This window comes from Equus przewalskii, chromosome 18 (assembly GCF_037783145.1).
Source record: "Equus przewalskii isolate Varuska chromosome 18, EquPr2, whole genome shotgun sequence".
Classification (NCBI taxonomy): Eukaryota; Metazoa; Chordata; class Mammalia; order Perissodactyla; family Equidae; genus Equus; species Equus przewalskii.
Window position 1 is genome coordinate 57,569,761 of NC_091848.1, and position 24,511 is coordinate 57,594,271.

Consider the following 24,511-nt stretch of genomic DNA (forward strand, 5'->3'; position numbering starts at 1 on the left):
TTTGAACATAGGGAGCGGAGAGGGCACAGCCCCACCTTGTGACATTCACTCCCTCAACCTTCATCAAGCAACGCTGATGCCTTTGAATATGTGCCTATTTCAGTTATCTATTGATGCCTAACAAATCACCTAAAACATGATGGCTCAAATAGCATCAGTGATTTATTTTACTCACAAACCTAGAATTTTGTAGGTTTTGATGGGAACATCTCATCTTTGCTCCACAAGGCATTTGGTGAAGCCTGGAAGCTCCACTGTCAAGAGGACTCAACTCATGACCAGCAAGTTGGTGTTAACTTTCAGCTTGGAGCTCCGTAGGGCTGTGGGCCAGAGCCTCTGGTTCATCTCCTCGTGGGCTTCTTCGTGAGCTGATTTGGCTTCCCTCCTGTGTGGTGCTGTGTCCTAAGAAACAGGAAATGGAAGTTACCAAATTTTTGCTTCCTGGGCCTAGAAAGTCTTACAATATGATTTCTGATATATTCTATTGCTCAAGTAGTCAGCGAGCCCTGATTTAAGGGTAAGAGACATAGACCCTTTGATGAGAGAGGGTCAAAAGAATTTTGGGGACCATGTTTTAAAACCAACACAGTGCCATTGATGTTACCATTAAGCCTAAGCAATAAGCCTCCCTACCCTACAGACTATGCTAGTATTTATTCCTTATGACCATTGAAGAGTATTATCTTTTCCTTAATTATTTTCCTACATCTTCTTGTTATTATAATTGCCATAGCACAGATGTATGACTAGAATCATAATGTCAGGTTGACTGGAAGTGAGGCTTGTAGCAAGCCATCCTATCTCTCAAAAGTCATGATGGATTTGGAAATAGCTCCAGCTAGGCTAGAGACAGGGACATGGGACTCTAATTCAATGCAGACACACTGCTTTCCTATAGAAATACTGAGAGGGACATAACAATGTTCTACCCTCTTTCTGCAGGACATATGAATTTAATGAAAGTTTTGACATGCTCAACTTCCAGATGAGTTATACAACCACAACCTACCCATTTGAAAAATAATCTTTGCTATAAAGTCCCAGGCTATTCTAGAGTAAGGGGAAGAAATAGCAGGTTGATAGAGACTCCAGTTAGGAAGAATCTTGAAGTTTGAGAGAAATTCACTCAGAATAAGCAGGTCAAGACTGGAGGGTATTTGTGAAGAAATAAATTATAGAAGAAAAGAGAATCTGAGAAAGAACAAGAGCCAATGAGAACTTAGAATGCAATGAAAAGAAGAGAAACATTGATTGAGAACTTTCTCTAAACCATGTCTACTCTAAATACATTATTTAATCCTTGAAGATATCTCATTACGTATTACTACAACCTTTTTCATGGGTGAGCACACTGACATAAAGTTAAATAATTTACTGAAGACTATTTAGATTAAATTCACAAGTATGAACAGGAATCCAAGCTTAAGAAGGAAAATCCATATATCTGAGGGGCTTGGTCTTTGGAAGGGTGGTCTCCTCAGTTTCGTTTAATGGAAAAATAATGCTCATGGGCATCGAGTAGGAGGGGTCTACTTAGGATTAGCTTGGGGATTTGTCCCTTCCTCAAAGTCCTTAATTAATGAGGCAAACTCCTGATGAGAGGAAACTTTTGTTGGCTTAATTTCATTTAGAAAACATTAAAGTCAAATTGACCTAAATATGAGGCCAAGCTAATATATTCACCTGAAAGTTGGAAATGATAGTTTCATTTATTATGCTATTCTTTCAACTATTCACATGTTAAATTTTAGTACTTAGAGGTAAATGTTTGCCCAAGACATTCTGTGACCAAGGAGAGGAAAAGCGAGAACAAGATGTAAAATAGAAATTGGTCTCAAGCTACTCACCATCTAGGTAGATGAGCAACGGGTCCATAAGTGTCTAATTCTATCATAGTAACTACAGGTGAGTGTTCAAAGTTGACAGACGCCAATTGGTTGGAGGAGTAAAATTTTGAGAAGAGCTCTAGAGATACAGTCACAGGCTGCGAAAGACTGAGCTTTGAAGAAGGGACGAGGAATCCTTTAAAGCAGGACTGAGTGGAAACGTGAAGACTTTGGAGGCCTACCCTATGGTTACCTAGCTGTGTTTCTCCAGTCAATTACTGAACTTCTCTGAGTCTCAGTTTCTTCTTCCTCTGTAAATGTTGACATTTATGTATACCTCAAAGGGCTTAGGTGGAAGATTAAGTGACATAATATTTGTGAAGCACCTGGCACATAAGAAGCCCTGATCGTTTTTTATTTTACTTTGAAAACATATGGAGGCTGATTGACATTGGCTTCTGAATGATAAATATCCTGTTTCTGAGGCTTCCTCTCTTTGACTAGACTAGTTTCAATGGGAAACATGGATTTGCTCCCCTAATTTACAGCTTCCATGTGTGCTTGTCACTATTAAATGAGCGGGCTCGGGGTATACCATTTACAGGTTTCTCCCCAGGGGTTTCTTTAGGCTAGCTGGAATGCCACAGAATTAAAAAACAGATGGTGTATACTTGAAAAGTGTAGAAACAGTCTCATTCTTCTCTTATGTCGAACTGTCTTCACTTGTGTTTACATAAGGAAATGCGTAAGCAAATTTTAAAAAGGAATATTTTGGAATTAGTTTCTGCACAATGAATCTTTGGGTACTTGGACATCTGTGATGTAAAATCTCCTGGCTTTCTTTCAGAAAAAATATTATTGTTTAAAAGCTGTCATTTGGAATACAATTTAAAAACTTGTTTTCAACAGCTATAGAATTATACACAGATTCTGAACAAAAAAATGTAAAATAGGTACATGATGCTTGTCTTTTTCACATCTATAATAATCATTTAACAGCTAAATCTAGAAGTAATGTGCCATGTGGATGTCTTGATTTTATTTCATGCTTTTCCCTTTTGAACATCATTTCTTTCTCTGACTCATAGCCTTTTTATTATTACTACTATTCTAAACTTCCTTCCACAAGTCTCTCAGTTTTAAATTATGAAAGCAGGTGTCCAATATTTTCCTTAAAGCAGGATTCTTACATTTACTAATTTGTTTAATGGACAATGATGACCGAGGGCCAGCTATGCATCTGGCACTCTTTCAAGTTCTTTGACTATAATGGTGAGCAAAATGGATACGGTCTCTCCTTCAAGGAGCTTATAAATATTTGTAGAAACAGAAATTATTGAAATAACTCCCAGACGTAATTACACACCATGGTGAGTGACGTGAATAATAAGCGCAAGGTGCTCTTGAGAGTGTAGTAAAGGGATGTGATCTAGTCAGTTGAGAGATGGCTCTGAGGGAAGATCTGAAAGACAAGTACAACACAGGTGAGAAGAAGAAAGAACATTCTAGACAGAGGCATTGACATAAAAGCATCAGAGCATTTTCAAGGAACAGAATGCCCAAAGTGAGACTGGAGCAGTAGGGTTGTTTTAAGGATTTGATCTTTATCTAGAAAGCTAAAGGAAGCCTTGGAAGAGTTTTTAAAAGGGAGTAAGATGAAGAGATTTGGATTTTTAAAGGTCACTGTGTCCAAAGTGGAAAAAACAAAGGAGGAAAGTAGAAGGAGACAAGGAAATCAGGATGTTCCCGAGACGAAGGGGGTTTGGATTACTGGGGATGGAGAGAAGCAGACAGATTGAAGAGGTGTGTGGGAAGAAAATGTTTTTTATATTTATTTTTCCCCGTTGTTTCTCTTTATTCACATTGTCTGCTGTCTCTCTCCTTCTGTAGGCAATCATCCAAACTGTTTAATGTGTATCTTTTTGCTTCTTTATGGTCTAGCAAAATATGAAATATTGCTTTGTAGGCATACATTCTTAATTTATGTAAATGTTATATTTTGGATTTAATTTTAAGATCCAATTTTGTTGCCATATACATCTAACTCATTATTTTTCTTACGGCATAGTGCTGAATGGTGTGCTACCACCCTCCCACTGAAGGTCGCTTAGATTGTCTCCAGCTTTCCACCACTCCAAATAAAGTGGCAGAGAGTATCCAGGTACACCTTCACTTGTGGACTGATGTGAGAATATGGGGGGGCTCACAATTCTTCTACTACTAATGAATTGGAGTATTTCTTTCTAGGGTTGTTAGCCTTTTGTATTTTATTTATTAAAAATGGCCTGTTCATATCCTTTACCCGTTTTTCTCTTGGGATTGATGTCTTTTTCTTACTGATTTACACATTTCTTGTACAGCCTAGATATTAATCCCTTATTGCTCTCATTAGTCACCTGTCTTTTCACTGTATTAACAGTCTCATCATTAAACAAATATCCTTTTTGGTATATAATTAAATTCATCACTGTTTCTGGAGAGAGTTTGGGGAAATAGGTCACGGTTAATAGCACTCTGTATTGCCAAGAGGTAAGAAAGGAGAGGGCTCAGTGATCATGGAAGACGAGACAGAGTGGTGCAGGCAAAAGGAGTGGGATTTTGAATCTCAATTTTCTAATGTGTAAAATGAATAAGAATATTAATACTAGACCTATATACCTCTGCCTGACAGGAGCAAATAAAAAATTTTGTAAACTAGAAAGGTTTTCGTAAATGTTTGTTTATGAAAACTGCTTTTAATACATTGTCTGGATCTACTAAGGGTCTTCAGATGATGTACAAGCTTGGTCAAAATTTAAAAGGTACAAAACACTGGGTTTATGTGCGCTTTTAATTTAATATTTAACTCTGAAGTCGCACCTTAAAATTAAGTTTAAAATATATTCCCAGTAACAGTATTAAGCAGGTAATTTTGGGAGAACATATGTGGTCTTAAGTTGTAGGACATAGAATCTAAGTGTTCTTTTTCAGAATCTGCAATTTACAGAACAACAACACTTTGCAGCACTAGATTTATTTCCAAAAGATATATATCTAAAATTAAATGATTTTATAAATTAAATTATTTACAAATGCAATTGGTAACTTGTTCATTTGAAGGGATGAAATTTGCAAAGTCTATAATTTGAATAATAACTAACATAATGTCTACATAATAAACCCAGACTTTTTTAGGAAGTCAAACCCAATATTGCATAGATTATGTTCCTGGAAAAAAAGTCATATATTTTGAAACTGCAAAACCAGATCAATATTTCACAAAGTGTGTTTTACAGAATGCATTTTCTAAGCTACTTTAATAAAAGCTATATTGAAAAAATTTACATGATTAAACAAATTTAGAAAACGTGTACATTTTGATAATGCAGAACTTCACCATTGTTTTCATTATGCTGTTGGTCATTGTGAAAGTATAATATGTGATGGGATCAATTAAATAAAATTTTCCAAACTTATTAAACTTTATTTCTGGACTCATCTAGTGAGAGCAGCATAGCCCGGAATATACACTATCCTTCTTACTTTTTGTCTACTTATTCTATTAATTAATGACAAGGTATTTAAAAATTTCCCACTATTAGTTTGAATATGTCTTTCTTTTTATTCCATCAATTTTGCTTTATGTATTTTGAATCCATATTCTTAAGTGTGTTCAAACTTGGAATTATTTTATCTTCCTATTGGGTTGGCAATTTTATCGTTACAACATGTCTCTCTTTGTCCCTAACAATGCTTCTTGCCTTAAAGTTTAGTTTGCTTTTTCCCTGGTTCATGTTCTTATGGTATTTTTTTCTATTCTTTGGTTTCTTTAATTATTCCTTGTAAGCAGAATAGAATTGGATTTGTATTTTTATCCAGTATGAGAATTTTAGCCATTTAACTAAGCTTTTTATTTAGTTTATATTTACTTTAATTATTAAGACATTTGATTATATATTTGAGACAATATCTTTTTTGTCTCAAATATTTAGGTTTCTTTTCCTTCCTTTCTTGGATTATTCTGGAGAATGAATACTTTTACTATTTTTTCCCCTCTATTTTCTTGCAATGTACATTATATGTATTATATAAAATATACAATATTATTATATAATATATATTAGTATATATTAATTAATATAATAAATTAATATAATCATTGATATAACATGTCTTTAATGATTATCATAGAGATTACAACATTCATCCCTGAATTATTAGTATAATACAAAATATTGATTTTATTTTGTATAAAATACAAAAGATTTATTTCCCTCAATAACACTAAAACCTTTCTGAGGACATTCTTGTTAAAATATCTTATCCATTTTATCGGATTGTTATTTTCTCATTATTGAGTTCTACGAGTATTTTTTATTTTTAAATTAAACTTGGATACAAATCTTTTATCAGATGTGTTTTGAAATTATGTGGCTTATCTTTTCATTTTCTTAACTTTAGATATGATAAATTTTTTATTTCTGAATTTCCTTTTATATATTCTACTTCTCTGGTGAAACTTTCTGTATTTTCATCTATGTTCTCCGTCCTTTATTCTCTGTTCTTGAACGTATTATTCAGAGGTGTGTTGAATCCTTGTCACTAAACTCTGATGGCTAGATCAGCTGTGTCTGTTTCTATCATCTATTTAGTCTCTTGGTTTTTGGTCATATGGTCCTATGGCTACACACCTAGCAATTTTTTTATTGAGTGTCGAACATCATTTATATCAAATTCTAGAGGCTTCAGATGATATTCTTTTCTTTCAGATAAAGTCACAATTTCCTCTTCTAGGCAGATAGAGTGGGGACTGATCAGTTTAATCCAAGAGGAATAGAATTTGGTAGGTACTGCATACAGTTTTGGTAAAACTAAGTCTGCCTCTCTTAATTGGATGTAGGCCAATTACGTATGCCCTGTTAATTGGGGTGGCTCCCCACTGTTTTCAGTTGAGAGCCTGTTCCACTGAGATTGTGTTCACCAGATCCCCTTCACAGTGGGTCCTAATGCAAATCATTGTCTCTTTTGAACAATAAGTTTGTCAAAATCTCTGCTCTGCCTTTCACAGATGTTCTTTGTTTTAGCTTCTTTGTCTCCTGCCCCATGAAACTTCAGAAATCAGCAAATGTCTCGAGGGGAAAATTTTCTGGAGTGAAATATCCTTCAAGTGTTTACTGTTGTTACTGTAGTGTGTGAGACTGCACAGGCTCTGTGAGTTTCTGTTCTCTAACATTACCTTTCTGCCAGGGCAAAACTCAAATTCTCAATCTCTTGTCCACACCCCAATTGACATATATCCCCATGAAAGAAGGCTGCTGAAGATTGTAAGTTCATCTCTCCACAGGTGTCTCCATCTGGAATCTTAGTCACTTCTGTCTTTGTTGCTTCAGCAGCTCTCTTGATGCTTTGAAACACTTATTTTAAATTTTATTCAACTCTTCTGTTTGTCCTAAGTGGAAACATTGAGAAGTTATAAGATGCTCCTTTATATACTACATATTATAATTAAATTATATGCTAGATCATGCTTTAATATCTCTTAAGATATTTTAAATTATATTTAAGAATCCAAATTTGGGTGAAGATTCAACTTTGTAGGATAGTACCAAGATAAAAGACTTACATAATCTAATTCTTCATATGGCCAAATTGACACAAGCACAGATGATGACAATTCATTAAAGTCTACTTTTATAAATTATGGCAGACAAATTTTTTTTAAATCTATTATTAGACATATCATGATAACAAATAATATAATATTTAAAGGAGTAAATAAGGGTTTTCTGGTATGAAGACACACTATTTTCTAGTCTTGTTTTAATATTTTTGAAAGATCAAGTAAGCACAATAATCTACCTTAGAATAAGAAGATTCAGTAAACTGTGTGTCCTGTAAGGCATTCTTATTGGCCTTCATTCCCTTCTTCTGTGCAACTCATCCCTAAACTTTTTATTTTCAGTTTGTATTGTCTCTCTATTTTTCCAAAATGTTCTTCAAATATCTTTGAATGAATTAGAATATGATCCAGCATTTACCCAGATGCTACTCATCATTCTTATTTGTGACAATGTGATTACTACATATCTTTAATCTAAACCAGGATTGGCAAATGGATTTCATCTTGTATGGCAAATCAAATGGAAGAAATATCTTAAGCTGTTTGAAATTATTCTAAAGGCACATCCAAGCCCAAAGTGAAGATGTGCCAAGATAATTTAATGAGGTCTGTCATGCATTGGAAGAAGGAATAGTAACAGGCCATCTTGTTGGATCTTGAGTACTTAGAGTTGGACACAAAGTTAAAACTTGAGAAAGATTTGTTAATTGACTAATTGAACATTAGTGAAAACTTGTGAACACAATAACTAAAAAAGACTTTGGGTTTTATTAATAACTATTCTATTAAAAAAGGGATTATTTCATACGAGTGGTTCACTGAACTCTCTTGACCTCATGTCTTATTCATCTTTATATCCCACAGGAGGACTTGTCAATTTGTCTCATGGTAAGTGCTCACCGAATAATTTTTGACTAAACTTAGTTGATTTTAAAGTATAAATAACCTAAATCTTCTGAAATGTTTATTATTAATGTTTTACAACAATCTTATATTTGACGAGGAACATAAATAAAGACTTAGGTATGGACAAGACAGACTTTCATTGGTGTAATATAGACGAAAATGGTGTAAGTGGATATAGATGTAAGACATCTGCTGTTTAAAATTTATTTTGAATGATTATTAGGTTCCTCCCAACCTATTGCAGAAAATAAATCGCTGATTGAAATCATTAAGAAAGAGTTTTGAACCATAAAACGAGCTACCAGGAGCACCCTTGGATGATCCTCTTATTGAGAAACATCTTTGAACCAGACACCTGCAAGACATCGGCTCTGGGAAATTGTAATTACTGGGTGTTTATTTCTCTTTTACCTTGATATCTATCTTCCTCCACACAGCAGTCATCAAAATATTCCAGGTATTGGCTCTATCTTGGAATTTAGTAAAAGAATGAATTTTGAATGTCCTGGATACTTTGATTTCATTTGACTAGTTTAAAAAAAGTTAATTGAGTCCCAAAGGGAGTACACAGTGGAATACAGAGGTCCTCCAATCTGAATGCTCCCAATATAGAGAATAGATGTGCACAGGCAACAAGCTAGTTAATTATAGGAATATGTTTTGTGAGAAAGGTTGCACAATGTAGAGTTCTGTGGTTTCCAATATTTCCTCTTATATTTGACAATCAATTCTTTACTAAAAAGAATATCAGCTACTCACAATTTCTTCAAAGAGTCATGTATGTCCAGAAGAAGTCTCTATGGGAGCATTTTCTCCTTTTTTTCCTTTTCTAGTTTTAATTGAATATTTTATATGATTCCATTTCATCATCTCTCTTAGTATAGCAGTTATACTTATTTTTAAAATGTTTTTAGCAGTTACCCTAGAGTTTGCAGTATATCTTTTTAATTCATCTAAGTCCACCTTTAGGTAACACTGTACCTCTTCACTTGTAATGCAGGTGCCTCCTAGCAGAGCATGCCCAGTTCCTCCCTCCCATTCCTTGTTACATCACTGTCACTCGTTTGACTTACCCAAGTGCTACAATCACCCAATACATTGTTACTATTCTTACTTTAGACACTTATCTTTTAGATCAGTCAAGAATAAGGAAAATAGAAGATTTTATTTCACCCTTAGTTTATTTCTTCTCTGATGCTCTTCCTTTCCCTATGTAGAGCTGAGTCTCTGACCTATTATCATTCTCCTTCTCCCTGAAGAACATTTAACATTTCTTATGGGGCAGGTGTGATGGTGGTGAATTCCTTCAGTTTTTGCTTGTCTGAGGAAGTCTTTATTTCTCCTTCATTTTTGAAAGATAATTTCACAGGATGTAGGATTATAGGTTGGTGAGTTTTTTCCTTAAACCTTTTAGGTATTTCCTTCTACTCTCTTACTTGTATGATTTCTGAAAAGAAGTTCACTATAATTCTTATCTCTATGTGTTTTTTTCCTTTCTTGGTAAAGTGTTACTTTTTCCTCCAACTTCTTTAAAGATTTTCTCTTTGTTTTGCATTTTCTGCAACTTGAATATGACGTTACTAAGTGTAGTTGGGTTGTTTTTTTGTTTCTTTGGTACTTGTGCTTGGTGCTCTCTGAGCTGCTTGGGTTTAGGGTCTTCACTAATTCTGGAAAGATCTTGACCATTAGTACTTCAAATAGTTCCTCTGCTCCATTCTCTCTTTCTTCTCCTAGTAATCCAGTTATGTATATGTTACACTTTCTGAAATTATCCTGTCATTCTTGAATATTCTGTTCTGTTTTTGTCATTAATTTTTCTTCCTGCATTTCAGTTTGGGAAGTTGCTATTGACCTACATTCAAGCTCACTTGTTATTTCCTAGACCATGTTCCATATTGATGAGCCCAGAGGCATTCTTTGTTTCTGTCACAGTGTTTGTGATTATTCCAGTTTTTTGTTAGACTCTCCATCTCTCTGCTTACGATACCCATCTGTGGTTAACTGTTGTCTACTTTTTGTTTTCTTTTTTTTTTTTTTCGGAGAGGAAGATTGACCCTGAGCTAACATCCATGCCAATATTCCTCTATTTTGTATGTGGGACAACACCACATCATGGCTTGATGAGTGGTGTGCAGGTTCGCATCCAGGATCCAAACTGTGAACACCAGGCCGCTGATGCAGAGTGCATGAACTTAACCACTAGTGACCAGGCTGGCCCCTACTTTTTCCGTTAGAGTCCTTAACACAGTAATTCTAGCCATTTCAAATTTTATGTTTGATATTTCCAATTCCAACACCTGTGTCATGTATGACCTGGTTCTGGTGCTTGCTTTGGGTTTCGAGACTGTGGTCTTTCTTACCTTTCAGTATACCTTGTAAATTTTTTTTTGTTGAAAGCTGGACCTTATGGGAACTGAGGGAAAGAGGCCTTTCACATGACGTATTATGTTTATCTGGGTCAGAGTTGGACTCCATGTAACGTTTGCTGTAGCTGTAGAAGCCTCTGCTATGCCAGAGACTTGAGATTTCTCAAATGTGCTTTTTCTTGGTCTAACTGTTGATTTTGAACTTCTGTCAGTACTCTTCCCCAGAGTCTGTGTCTTGCAACTATCTCCTCTGTAATCTGCTGTTATTATTCTGAGCCCTGTTGGTGTGGTGATAACATGTGAGAGTGGAAGTATTCTTTAATCCTGTGATTAAATCTCAGTCTTTCTAGTGGGTCTTTGTCCTTCACTGAGATGACTGTGACCTTCACAACTTTTCTTAGCTTTCTCCCTAAGGAGGTGAGATAGTAAGGCTAAAGGGGGCTGGAGTGGGGGCTGTGATCTTACCTAGATGGGGTAAAATTCTGGTAAAATTTTTTACCCTGAAAATAAGCCTTTGTTATGGAAACTCTCTGGATCTATTACAAAATGATCACTCTTCCCCTACTTCTGCCAAAGCTTTGAGGATATTTTTCTTGGCTCTTCATCATGAGAACGCACTGGGGCTCCTGGAGGTACAGCCTGCAAACCTGTGTCCTTCCTCCTCACCCAAGACGCCAGCCCTCAAGGTTTCTCACTCTCGTGCCGGTCCATGCTCCGCCTCTAGCAATTCATCAAAATTACCACGTAAGTGTTCCTACCAGTTTATGGTTCCAGTAGCTTCTGCACCAGCTAAGCAGACCTTGGCAGTGACTCTTCACCACCATTTGTCTTCCCAGATTTCAGGGTGGGGGTTTGCCTTATGGCACAGTTTCTGGTCGGTCCAAGAAAAGCCATCGATTTTCAGCTTGTTCATTTTTTTTCTTGTTATAAGGATGGGAATGACAACTTCCAAGCTCTTTTCATATATGAGCCAAAGCCAAAAGTCTTGGGGAAAACATTTTTTAACTCAAGCATTCCTAAAAAATAAGTTAAGATCTTCTTGAGGAAAAGAATATGAATAGGAATAAAAATAAATTCAAAATGATTTCTATTCTTTCGTTCTATGTGTCTGTGATTGCAATATGCATTATAATTTTTAAAATTAATATGTATCATATGTATCTTGAGCAGATGTGACATTGGCTGGTATAAGAAAACTTACTTGACCTTTTTGGCATTATTAGAAAAAAATAAAAATCAGAGCAAGAAACTGTTTTTTTCATCAACTCAGATTCTGGGTATAAAATCAAAGAAAGGTCTCTACATTTGTAAATCCTTGGCATATAACACACGATTTTGCTTGAAGTTTGAGCAGTATAAAGTATGATTTTTCCAAAGTCAGGGCATCTCAAGTCATGTTGGGCTTTTTTATGTATAAGGACTTAGCCATTCATCTGTAGCCATTTTTCATATGAACTTAAGATACAAAAACAAGAAAACATTATGTTCCTCTTTTAAAAGTTTTCTCCTTTTAGATCTAACAGAGTTATACCTAGCTCACAGTGGGTGCTCAATATATGTCTGATGAATTGAATATTTTGATATTATATCCAGTGTTCCAATGGTGGATTCAACTTTTTTCCTAAAAAACAATGAATAACCAGTCCGCTTTATACCTGAGAAGTGTAGGAGACTCTTCTGACCCCATCTCAAGTTCTCTCCATTACTTAATAGCAGGTGTCCTCTGGTTGTCATCTTCTCAATGTATATCTTCCTCTCAGTCTGATTTTACAAAGAATCGACTTTGGGTGCAGGAAGGGATTTGCTTCCCTTAATTCTGAATGGCAGGTTAAAAAATTATTCAACAGAGATTGATATAGTCATAATTGTTAAGCCGATCAAATTTTGGGGGGGCAAGATTTTAGCATTCTGTCTGCACCATTTCCTACTGGCTAGCATCTCAAGACCAAAGGCCCTTATTTGGTCCAATAATTTATGTCTGATCTGAAATTGTTACTCAGATCTTCTTTTTCTCTCAAACAGAGACTTTTTTTTTGTTTATTCATGTGACTCATCTCAATTAGGTGTTGGGTGGAAAGGAAACAGCTCTAGTCCACACTGACGTATAAAAGACTGACAGCTTACCAAGGTCCCTTTGCTCTTGAGGAGTAGGTCGTTAAACCAAATGAATTTCTGATTGAGTTTTAAGAGGTCATTTGTCTAGCAAAGGGAAATCATTAAATTTCCATCAAAAGCCGAGGCCAGGACTGGGACAAAGATCAAAACTGGGATTGGAATCAGGATTAGTCCCGTTTCTGGTCTCTGCTCTCTCCTGGAGTGGGACCGCACTGAAGTACAGAGAAAACAAAGGGAGTCTGTGCTCGGAAGTTATAATTGTGAATTCAGTGGATGAGGTCACAGACTAGACAAGGTTTGGGGCAGAGAGTGACAATGGCTGGTGTACCAGATATTCTACCATTACTGATGCTGAATATAAGCAACAAATTAGCAGAAACTCTTGAAGAAACCAATATTCTTTTAGGTGACTAGTGCCAATTTCTTCTTTTGTCTTAAGATTTGGCAAAAGAGAAAGATAGTCAATAGTAGCTGAGAATTATTTTGATTTATTAGGATTTGATGATGCTATACCAAATCTGCTACCAGTTGAAGAATTCTTCATGGTGAAGATACTTGTGATTTCAAATTCGTAGTCTATGACTCCAGTGCAATATCAGAACATGCCTTTAGTACAACCCACATATTACATGTCCTGTTGGATTCAACACAGTAAGAATTCCTTGCATCGATGCCATGAACTGATCATTCAACAAAAGTTCCTGTTATGTAAGAGGAGGAGGCAATGTCTGCATGTTAGGAAGAATGAAACAATCTCATCAAGAAGCAAAACAAAAAGAAGTAGAAATAATCTTGGAATTTTTAAAAACATATTTTTAAGAAGACCCTAAAACTCCTTTGTCCTTCCATGACTTTGTGGCTGATCCACATTTTTTCCATGCACTTTGAAAACCAAATTCATTATATTCCTTCATTATGAAAAATGGTTTTGCAAGAAGAAGTCATGACCAAAACAAACTTCTAATAAAAAGTCTTGTTAATATTAACTAACAAAGCAAGAAAGTTGACTTAAACATCAAAACTAGGAATCAAGAAATTATAGCTTTGAGTTATTGAGACTGGAAGGAAATTGTGAAGATTTTTGAAATTTCGCTCCCTGCAATCACTTCAAATCAAAGTCAGCAAAGACTAACTTCTAAAGAAAAGATGATTCTAATGTTTTCTAAAATTTCAAATAGATAGGGTAGACAAAAAGGAAACAAGAGTATATTGTTTACATTGTATAATACAACTTTTTCCCCCCAAAATAAACTTTTTCCTTCATATAGCGTACATTCTGGTTGAGAACAAATTTGTCCTTTTAAATCCTTTTTGAGTAAAGGAAATTCTTTGCCATATTTATTTAAAAACAAAACTTAGTTAATAACGAAGCAAACTGATTAAGCTACAAAATCATAGTTTTAAAACCCATCAGAGAGCTGAGAATGCAAATAAATCTAAATGGAGAAATCTATAGCTGCTTTCATCCATGAAAGAGGAGAAGGAATCCATCATAAGGACATTCCAGGCTATTATCAAATTTCTAATAGCCACTTGTGGTCTGGAATCCTGAGGACCCCCAGCCATAGAGAGACCCTGCACCCACGCACCAAGCTTTCTCTTGACCAAATGCACCAAAGATTGGGGCCAGGAAGGAGAGTCAGAGAACTAACTCTCTCTCCTTCTCTGTCTCTTGTGTCTGTCTGTCTCTCTTTCTCTGACCCTCTGCACCTGCACCCAATGCACTGCAGCAGCCTGTGAGGGCTCAAGGCCAGGCGACAGGGCAAATAATGATTTTCCAAGAGAGTTCATTGCTACAGATTTTTATGGAAATTAAAAAAGATAAGAAAGGGATAATGAGGAAAATGTTATGCTAAGAAATATGACAACTTAGATGAGATAGACAAATTCCTTGAAAACCAAAAATGACTCAAGAATAAATGGCAAATCTGAATAGATTTACAACTGTTAAAGAATTTGAATTCGTAATAAAAAATTTCCATAAAGAAAATTCCAGATCCAGATGGTTTCACTAATAAGTTTGATTATACATTTAAGAAAGACGTAATACCAATCTTAGAATACACTTTCAGAAAATAGAGAATAACAGAATACTTCACAACTGGTTTTATGGGGCCAGCATAATCCTGATTCCAAAACCTGACAAAGATGTTACAAGAAAAGAAAACTATAAACCAACTTCTTTTATGAACATAGACACAAGAGTCCTGAACAAAATATTCGCAAATTAAAGCTAAAACGTCATGAACAACTGAGGTTTTATTCCAGAGATAAAAGCTTAGTTTAACGTTAAAAAATAAATCATATTAACAGAGTAAAGAACAAAATCATATGATCATCTAAATGGATGCAGAAAAAGCATTTGAGAAAATACAATACTTATTCATGTAAAAATTTATAACATTTAGGGATAGAATAGAGCTTCCTAAATTGGTGAGTCATTGATGAAAAAAATCTGCAGCTAACTATATACCTAATGATGAAATATATCCACTTTTGTGTGTGTGTGTGTGTGTGTGTGTATGTGTGTGTGTGTAAGACTGAGCTAACATCGGCTGCCAGTCTTCCTCTTTTTGCTTGAGGAAGATTGTCACTGAGCTAACATCTGTGCCCATCTTCCTCTATTTTATTGGGATGCCACAACAGCAAGGCTTGACGAGCGGTGCTAGGTCCGTGCTTGAGATCCAAACTTATGAACCCTGGGCTGCTGAAGCAGAGCACGTGAGCTTAACCACTATGCCACCCAGCCAGCCACAAAATAGGCACACTTTTCACCTACAATTGTTAATAATGTAAAGATGTCCACTCTTGCCATGCCTATTCAGCACTGTACTGGCAATCAAAGCTACTGCAATAAAACATGAAAAAAGGGAAGGAAAGACTTTACGAACAAAAAAGCAGAAGTACAATTATCTTTACTGTAAATAACATCATTTTTACATTGAAAATCTTAAGAATCTCCAAAAAAAATTAGAATAAGTGGTTCTAGGAAGTTCACAAATTAATGATAATATAAGAAAATCATTTATATTTTTATATACCAGCAATGAACAATTTGAAAATCAAACTTTAAAAAACGAGCCATCTAACATAGCTTGTAAGAACAAAAATAGCTTAGGAAAAATCTATGAAAAAGAGATGTAAGACCTCCATTCTAAAAATTATAGAACATTGCAGAGAGAAATTAACAGTAACTTAAATAAATTTAAAGATGTACCATATTCATGGATTGGAATATGCAATATTATTAAGATGTCCATTTTCCCCAAGATTGAAATGTAGATTTAATGCAATGCCAATCAAAATCTCAGAAGGGGCTTCAATTATGCTTAAGACGTAGAAAGCCATGGGGACTTGCTCCCACCCTAACAATGAGAAAATATCAGACAATCTACAAAATCATAACTTTTTAAAAACTCTTCATAGAGCTGAGATTTCAAGGTAACTATGTGAACTGAGTTCTAAATAGTAACAAGTCCGTCCAAAGATAGATGAGACACACAAACTCCTTCAACTTTGGAAGAGGTTACGAGGAAAAGGACGCTACGTTAAAAGCAGGTAAGAAGAAATCAGCTCAAATTTTAACAAATTTTATTAAAGTGTAGCCTAACATATCAATTTAGAATAACCAGGAAATACAAACATAAGGGCAATTCAGACAGTTCATACTCTTACAATGCTTTTTTTAATGGGCCTCCACAAGGTGCCCATTAAAGACGATTTGGAGCAGGGCAAGCACCTGGAGAGAGCCTCGCTTGGTGATGCACACATGCAGTGAGGACACTCCCATGACTAACCCTGGGAAGTAGGCATGAAACCCTATACGTGTCTGAATCCTTCTCTCATATGAAACCAAAATCTTAAGATACTGGAGAACGGGCAAGAAATACTCCTTCCCATAGGACCCAGAGAGAAATGTCTGCTCCTGGGAGGAGGAGGTAGAAGTTAAACCCATCTACGCCTGTGCAAAGGGCAGAAAACATTCCTGTTTCCAGTAAAAATCTGTTGCTTCTGGAGGAGTACATAGACCTGACAAAGAACTCACATGCAGAATGTATAGAGACTCCCCCAAATCTTCAATACAAAGACAAACACCACCAGAAAATGGACAAGAGTCTTGAACCGGCCCTTCAGACAGGAAATACATGAGTGGGCAATAAGTACATGAAAACTGCTCAATATCATTACTAGTCAGTGAAACGCTAACCAAAGCTACAATGGAATCCCACTTTGTACCACTGTAATGGCTAAAATCAGGAGAATTGCTAATACCAAATGCTGGCAAGCATGTGGAGAAACCGAGTGTAAAATGTGGAAATGTAAAATGTTTTTTAATGTCAAATATACAAAACAAACATTACTAAATCCAATTAAGCAATGTATTAAAATGATTCTTATATGTTGAGTTTATCCTACAAGTTCAGGAATGATTTAACATCAGAAAATGTATTACTTTAATTTACTGCATTATCAAATAAAAGACAAAAACCATAATACCGTCTCAACAGATGCAAAATGAAACATTCAATAAAATTCAGAATCCATTTCTAGTGAAAAACTCCAGCAAACTAAGAAGAGAAAGAAACTTCCTGAACCTGATATAATTGATAAAGCTCTACAACAAACATCATTAGTCAGAAATAAGGGTTCTCTTTATTATTGCTTCTATTTAACATATTTTTGAATATTTGAGCCAAGGCAAGGAAGATAAAAGAAGTATATGAACAAAAAAGGAATACCAAAATGGTCATTGTTCCCAGATGATCTTATCATACATATGGACTAAGCAAATATACAACCAAACTATTAGCACTATTAAGAGAATTTAGGGAGATATAGGACACATTCCTATTTATCAACAAAAACAATTTAAAGTGAATGAGTATAAAATAAAACATCATATTAAAAAAGACATACAATAACTTTACTGATAAAACTATAATATATATTCTTGAAATACATAAAAGAAGACCAAAACAAATAAATACAGTAAATAATGTTTATCACTGGGAACCAACAATATCATAAAGGTGTTAACTTCATCCAAAATTAATCTATAAATTTAGTGCAATTCTAAAAAAAAAACTAATAAAATTTCTTTGACTTGACAAACTGACAACTAAAATTCAAATAGAAGTGCAACCAGCCAACAAGAGTCAAAACAGTTTTGAGAAGGATATGGTGGAAGAACTCATGCTACCAGATACCAAGATATATAAAAAGGCTATAAGAGTATAATAGTAATAAAAGCAGTGTGATTTTGATGCATGAATGGGCAAAAAATGAAGTGCAGAAGTACACACATAAATATTGAGATCTGGTAGATGACTAAGTTTCTTTTTAGAATCATTGGATGGAAATTGGGCAATTGAATAAATGTTGCTTGGATAATTAACTCTCAGAAAAGAATAAAATTAAATTCTTAGTTTATACTGTTTGTTAAAAAAAAATCTACGTGAATTAAAGACCTAATGTAAAAAGTAACACTTTGAATTTTCTAGAAGAAAATTTTGAAATATAATTTCATTATATCAGAAAACAAAGAATTTGTTTTAAAAGACACAAAAAACATAAACCATAAAAGAAAAGCTTGTTAAATTTGATTGCAGTAAAATGAAAACTCTAGTATGACAAAAGACCCCATAAACAAATCTAAAAGTCAAGCTACAAAGGAAGAACACTTATTATAATTTTTAGCTGACAAAGGATTTATACTATCTGGAATTTATAAATGAACCCTATAAATCAATAAGGAAAAGACAGTTCCATAGACAGTGGGTAAAATATGTGACTAGAAGGTTCACAGAAAAGGAAATTCAAGTAACAAATAAAAACAGACTTTCAAACTTACTGAAATGAAGAATGATGAGAATGGTTGGAAGCCTAGGCAATGATGATGGGAAAGATCTCATGTGAAGTGGAAGATTGATGATTGAGGGGTAAGTAGAGGATGTGAATGTTCCAGAGTAAAGAGGAGGGCATGGGAGCCCAGAGCCCAGATGACAGAACCACGTTAGGTCAGAGGTCACCTCCTCTAGCAGCACAGTTGGAAGGATGAGAAGATGTGTGCAGATGCAGGTAGGCTTGTGGGTTGGATGGTCAGGAATTTAGCTGGTCCTTTTCAGGTGGATTTTGTTTTGCTCTGTGAAGTAAACCAGCTAAAAATAAATCACTATGGTATAAGGTTGAGAGAGAAGTTGCAGTTTGAGGATAGAAAAAAAATTTGAAATAATCTTTGGAGAAAGTAGGAAGGCAAGTTGACCAGAGAAGATAAGGTTTGTGATTCTAAATTTATAGTGGGACCTATCTTCTAAAGCAGACACAGGATTAGAGTTTTCAGAGAAAAAGAGGTCAAAAGTTCAATGATTCTATCAGGATAATTACCGAAATTCTAGATCATGCACTCTGACCTGAAGGGAGAGAAAAAGATGGTAAGAAGATAAAAATGGAAGAGTCGCTGAACTGGAGAGACCAAAAGAGTAGCGTAACATACATGTACAAGTAAACTAAAAAGATTGGAGGTTGTGATGAGAATGAGTAACTTGAATTAGTGACTTTTAGAGTTAGAGCAATTTGCATGGTGACATCTTCCAGGACGTAAGAGGTGGAGAATGCTATGGATTCGAGATATCCAGGGTTTGAGTAACTTGTCCAAAAGAACCTTCAATGGGTTGGAGAAGAAAACCATGAGCCTGGAGTCAAAGTCTCAAAGAATATGGGGAAATGACTAGGCGATAGGTAGAATGCAATGACAGGAAATTGGGAAGGTTTTTTCAACATCTGGAATACTCTCTCCTGAATTAGAGAATTGTGATACATACATGAAGGAGTCACTTCCATAAGTCTTTAGGACTACATGTATGATTGCAAACTATATTCTGAATTATCGTCATATGTACAGAAGCAAGAAAATCAACAGAGAATTGAAATTAAAATATAAAAATTCCACATAGGGATGGCTTATAAGAATGTGGCTTAAGCCCTACAGAGAATGAGAAAAGAATCTAATATGTTCTTCTTTTAGGTATTAAAATTACTTGACAGTTCCAATATCCAGCTAAACTCCTATTGGACTGAAGCAAGCAACAGTTCTGAATGCTTTTTGTCCTGAAGAACTTGGCTTGAGATAATTATTGGCTGAGCTTGAAGTTGAGTAACTGGAACATGAAAGTAGGGCTGCTCAGAAGAGGGCCAGCGAGCCCCGCCTGCTGCCTTAGACAATGTGTGTCCTCATCAGAGTCCTACTCAAGAATTCATGTCATCAAAAGTAAGTGGTTTGTTCTTATTGAAGACGACATTGCTTGCAAAGACATGCCAAGTAGTGTCCAAAGAAATGAATCAAGGTATAAAATCTGGGTGGTCCTTAGAGTTGATTTTGCACATAGGACAAAAGAAGCATTTGTGAGGTGGCCGAGCATCTGTGCAGGGAATTCTTTCTACAGTCCGGGGGCCGTTTTGGCATAGGCAAGGAGATCACTCATCAACTCTGGCATTTGTATGGCTGTATTTTTTTTGCCAGGAAATATTTACCCCATAGTCTAACACTGTCTGCTCCTAAATTGGAACAGGCGGTTACCACAATCCTATGGCATTCAATAGGTTTCTTTGGGGGGAATAAATGTTCTGGAGATGTGCTGTAACAGCTCACCACTGAGCATGTTCCCCAAGGAGATCACATGGATGAGAAACAGCTTGGTTCTGTGAGGGTGACAAAGAACAGGGCTCCACATTCAATCCTACCTTAAAATTTTATCCCACATTGGTTTTAATAGCTGCTTTCTCCCATCCCAGCTGTGCAGCCATCTTTTAGTCCAAAAAGACTGCCAGGGAGTGGTTTTCGGCCCAAATCAGGGATAAGGGAGGGCGTGTGTGTCTGCAAGAAGACGTGTGTCCACAAGAAGATGAACTTTGTCAAACCATCCACATTTTAGTGACTAAAATATCGTACTGTCCATAAAAGCCATCAGATAGACTATCTTATGGTGAAAACAGACCTAGAGTGTTTTGATTCAGTGTCCTCCCTTTTGAGACGGGGGAATTGAGATCTGGTTGTGTTGAGTAATTTGCTCAGTCACAGAGCTAGAGAGTGATAGAGCCGAGATTAAAGTCCAAGTCTCTTGATTTTCAATCTAGAGGGTTTTTTTAACAATACCAGCTAATCTAGGTTTATTCTGTGATTTCCCCTTCTTAGCCTCTGCTTCCGCGGTGGGATGCCTTCATTCAGTTCAGGACCCTTACACCAAAGCCTACCAATTCTTGTTGTAAAAGATTTCAAGCATGAAAGAAGTCTAGAGATTATTTTACGGGAAACACATGCAGCTACCTAGCTTAACAGAGGTCAACATTATACTTTGCTTGTGCATCTTTCTCTTCCTCACACTTCCCAGAGATAACCATTAAACCAAATCTTGAGTTTATTATGCTAATTCAAGTTGTTATATTCTCTATCTATTCACACACACACACATTCACAAATATATAATTCTGTATCTTTATTTCATCCAACGTTATGTTTTTAAGGTTTATTTTAACCTTATGAAATATTCCGTTGTATGGATGCACCAATATTATTTATCTATTCTTCTATTGATAGACACAATTTTTAAAATCTTTCATAATGTACACAATGTTCCAGTGAATATGTTTGTGAATATTTCTTTCAGCACATTTTCAATAGTGTTTTTAGGCCTCAGAAGTAGAATTGTTAGTTGAAGGAGTACATGCACATGTGTCAGGTGGAAAAATGTCTCCCCAAAAGGTGTCCCTGGAACCTATGAATATGTTACCTTACATGGCAAAAGGGACCTTACAAATGAGATTAAGGTTGGGCCAGCCCCAGTGGCCTGGTAGTGAAGTTTGGCACTCTCTGCTTCGCTGGCCCACGTTCAGCTCCTGGGCTCAGACCTACACCACTCATCTGTCTGTGGCCATGCTGTGGCAGCAGCTCACGTACAAAAAAGAGCAGTGGATGTTAGCTTAGGGCGAATCTTCCTCAGCAAAAAAACCCAAAAAGCAACAACAAAAAGTGGGATGAAGGTTAAGTGTCTTCAGAAGGGAAGGGTACCCTGGGTAACGCAGGTGGACCCAACTGAATCACATGAGTCCTTGATCTCAGAAGAGGCAGAATAGAGGGTCAGTGGACACCACCTGAAAAGAAACCACAGCTGTTGCTGGTTTTGAAGATGGAGGAAGGGGGTCATGAGCCAAGGAATATATGGCTCCTAAAGCTGGAAGAAGGCAGGAAAAATGAATTTTCTCCTACAGCTTCCAGGAAGGAACACAGCCCTGTGGACAGACACCTTGATGTTAGCCCAGTGAGACCCATGACAGACTGCTGACCTCCAGGACTATGAGCTAACAAGTTTGCCGTGAAGTTTGTAGTAATTTGTTAAGACAGCAATAGAAAACTAATATAGCATATTAAACTTCACTAACTATTGCTAAATTTCCCTCTGAAGCGGCTATCCCAAGTTCTATGCTCACTATCAGTGTATGAGAGCCCCTGTGACCCCTTAACCTTTGTAAGCCCCTCTCAGTGTATGAGAGCCTCTGCGACCCCTTAACCTTTGTAAGATGTTCTAACATCGCCAGAATTTTAATTTTGTCTGCAGGGTTTGAAAAGGTTTATAGTTTCAATTCACACATGGTTTTAACTTTCACTTCTCTAATTATTTTCTATGTTCTTGGCCATTTGAACATCTCTTTCCTTGAATATCTTGCTCACTTATATTACCCTTTATTCATATTGGGTTGTTATGCTTATTTATTTGTAATCATTTATATATTCTGAATACAAAATCTATTCTTGAAAGCCCGTGCAATTATAAATTCTCATTCTGTGGCTTCCTTTACTTTGTTCGTGGTATTTTATTACACAGAAAGTTTTAATTGTTATGCAGACGTGTGTGTCATGGTTTTTGCTTAGTGTTTTGCATTTTAGGTCGTCCCTAATACCTCCTTCCCAACCTCAAGACCGTAAACATATTCTGTATTTTCTTTTAGAAGATAAGTTTTAAAGTTTTGCTCTTTAGGGCTTTCAAGTATTTGGAATTAATTGTTTTTTATTTGGATACCCAGTTGTTCTAATACTATTTATGAAGAATTCGTTCTTTTCTTTCTGATTTGTAATTCCACTTCTCTCTCACATTCAGTACACAAATGAATCTGTTTCTGGACTCTCCTTTCTGACCCTTTGTCTATTAGTTTATTTCAGTTCCTGCTCTACACTATTTTAATTACTCCAGCATTAAATATATCTTGATATCCTCTTTTCTTCCTATTTTTCTTTTAAATTTATTACTTAATCTTGGATTTTTTTTTCCTTTTTCTCCTTAAAGCCCCCCGGTGCATAGTTGTATATTCTTCGTTGTGGGTCCTTCTAGTTGTGGCATGTGGGACGCCGCCTCAGCATGGTTTGATGAGCAGTGCCATGTCCGCGCCCGGGATTTGAACCGAAGAAACACTGGGCCGCCTGCAGCGGGTGCACGAACTTAACCACTCGGCCACGGGGCCAGCCTCTAATCTTGGATTTTTATTCATTCAAATGAATTTTAGGATAAGTTCGACTAAACGTAGACATTCTTTCTGGGATTACTGTTGAAATTAGATTAAAAATGTAGAATGAGTTAGCATTAGCTAATTCTTTTGGTTATTAGGTCTTCCATCTGTTATCATAGCATAATTACTCATGTATTCAGTGCTTTAAAAATAATATTCAAATGTATAGTTTTCTCCAACAAAAGTTTGCTATACAGCTTCTGCTAGATTTACTGCTAGTTACTTTACTGTTTTTGCTGCCATGGTTTTCCCTAACTGATTACTAATTGATGATTATTCATATGTAGGGGTGCTATTGATTTTTATACATTGATCTCGGATCTAGCAAACTTGCTGAATATTCTCATTAGTCCCAATTGTTTGTCTGTAAATTTCTTGGATTTTATAACCAGCGTATTCTCAGTAAAGAAAATCTTGCTAGTTTTTGTGCTTCTTGTTCCTCTTAGATTTTTATGTATCTTATCGTCCGCCTTGAATCTCCAGGGCGTGCTTGGGAGGCAGTCATAGCGGTGTCCTCCTATTGTCCCTGAGTTGGCTTGAAGTGCTTCTGAAGTTTCCCATTTAAGTGTGGTACTGACTGCAGATAAGGCTCAGAGATTCTCCTTCTATTCCTCCTTTGATAAAAATTGTCAAAAATTAGTCAAAATTTGTTAAATTTTTTTGTATCTATCTGCAAGATTTTGTTTCTTCTACTGTTCATGTCTGCTTTGAACAGAAGGATACGTTTGCCTCATAAAAGTGGTTGAGTTCCTTCCCCTCATCTTCTATTCTTGTAGCTTTGAATATGGTTTGAATTATTTGTTCCCAGAAGCTTTGGTATCTGTTTGGTAGAGTGAGATTTCATGGCCTATTAAATGTAATTAATGATTATTTCCTCCTCAGGCAATTTTGCTAACTTATATTTGTCTGGAAACTTGTGAATTTCATCTCAATCTACAAGTTTATTGCACAAATTTCTTCATAACATTTTTATGATATAAGAGAACACCATGGAAATATGGTGACTTCTCTTTTTACCATTGCTAGTCCCTTTTTCCATTATTATTTTTGATACTCTTTCTCTTTTTTATTCAGACTCAGTCTACTTTCTTTCTTTGAAAGAAATAGTCTTTGTTTTATTGATTTTCTTTATTATTTTCTAT

At 35.8% G+C, this 24,511-nt stretch overlaps 2 long non-coding RNA genes across 8 annotated transcripts in view; one reads left to right on the forward strand and one right to left on the reverse strand.

The window, feature by feature from the left end:
- The window catches only part of LOC103551414 (uncharacterized), a 327,409-nt gene that overhangs the window by 264,937 nt on the left and 37,961 nt on the right, over positions 1-24,511 (forward strand). For all 7 annotated transcript variants that reach the window (XR_011529001.1, XR_011528997.1, XR_011528999.1 and 4 more), the window contains 4 exons: positions 3,895-3,987; positions 8,290-8,313; positions 11,274-11,441; positions 19,837-20,079. This is a non-coding gene — a long non-coding RNA (uncharacterized lncRNA). The remainder of the gene's footprint in view (positions 1-3,894; positions 3,988-8,289; positions 8,314-11,273; positions 11,442-19,836; positions 20,080-24,511) is intronic.
- Positions 145-24,511, reverse strand: part of LOC139076933 (uncharacterized) — a 62,615-nt gene continuing 38,248 nt past the window's right edge. Inside the window, exons 2-3 of the long non-coding RNA XR_011529012.1 lie at positions 7,042-7,254; positions 145-402 (exon numbers count right to left, since the gene is read on the reverse strand). This is a non-coding gene — a long non-coding RNA (uncharacterized lncRNA). The remainder of the gene's footprint in view (positions 403-7,041; positions 7,255-24,511) is intronic.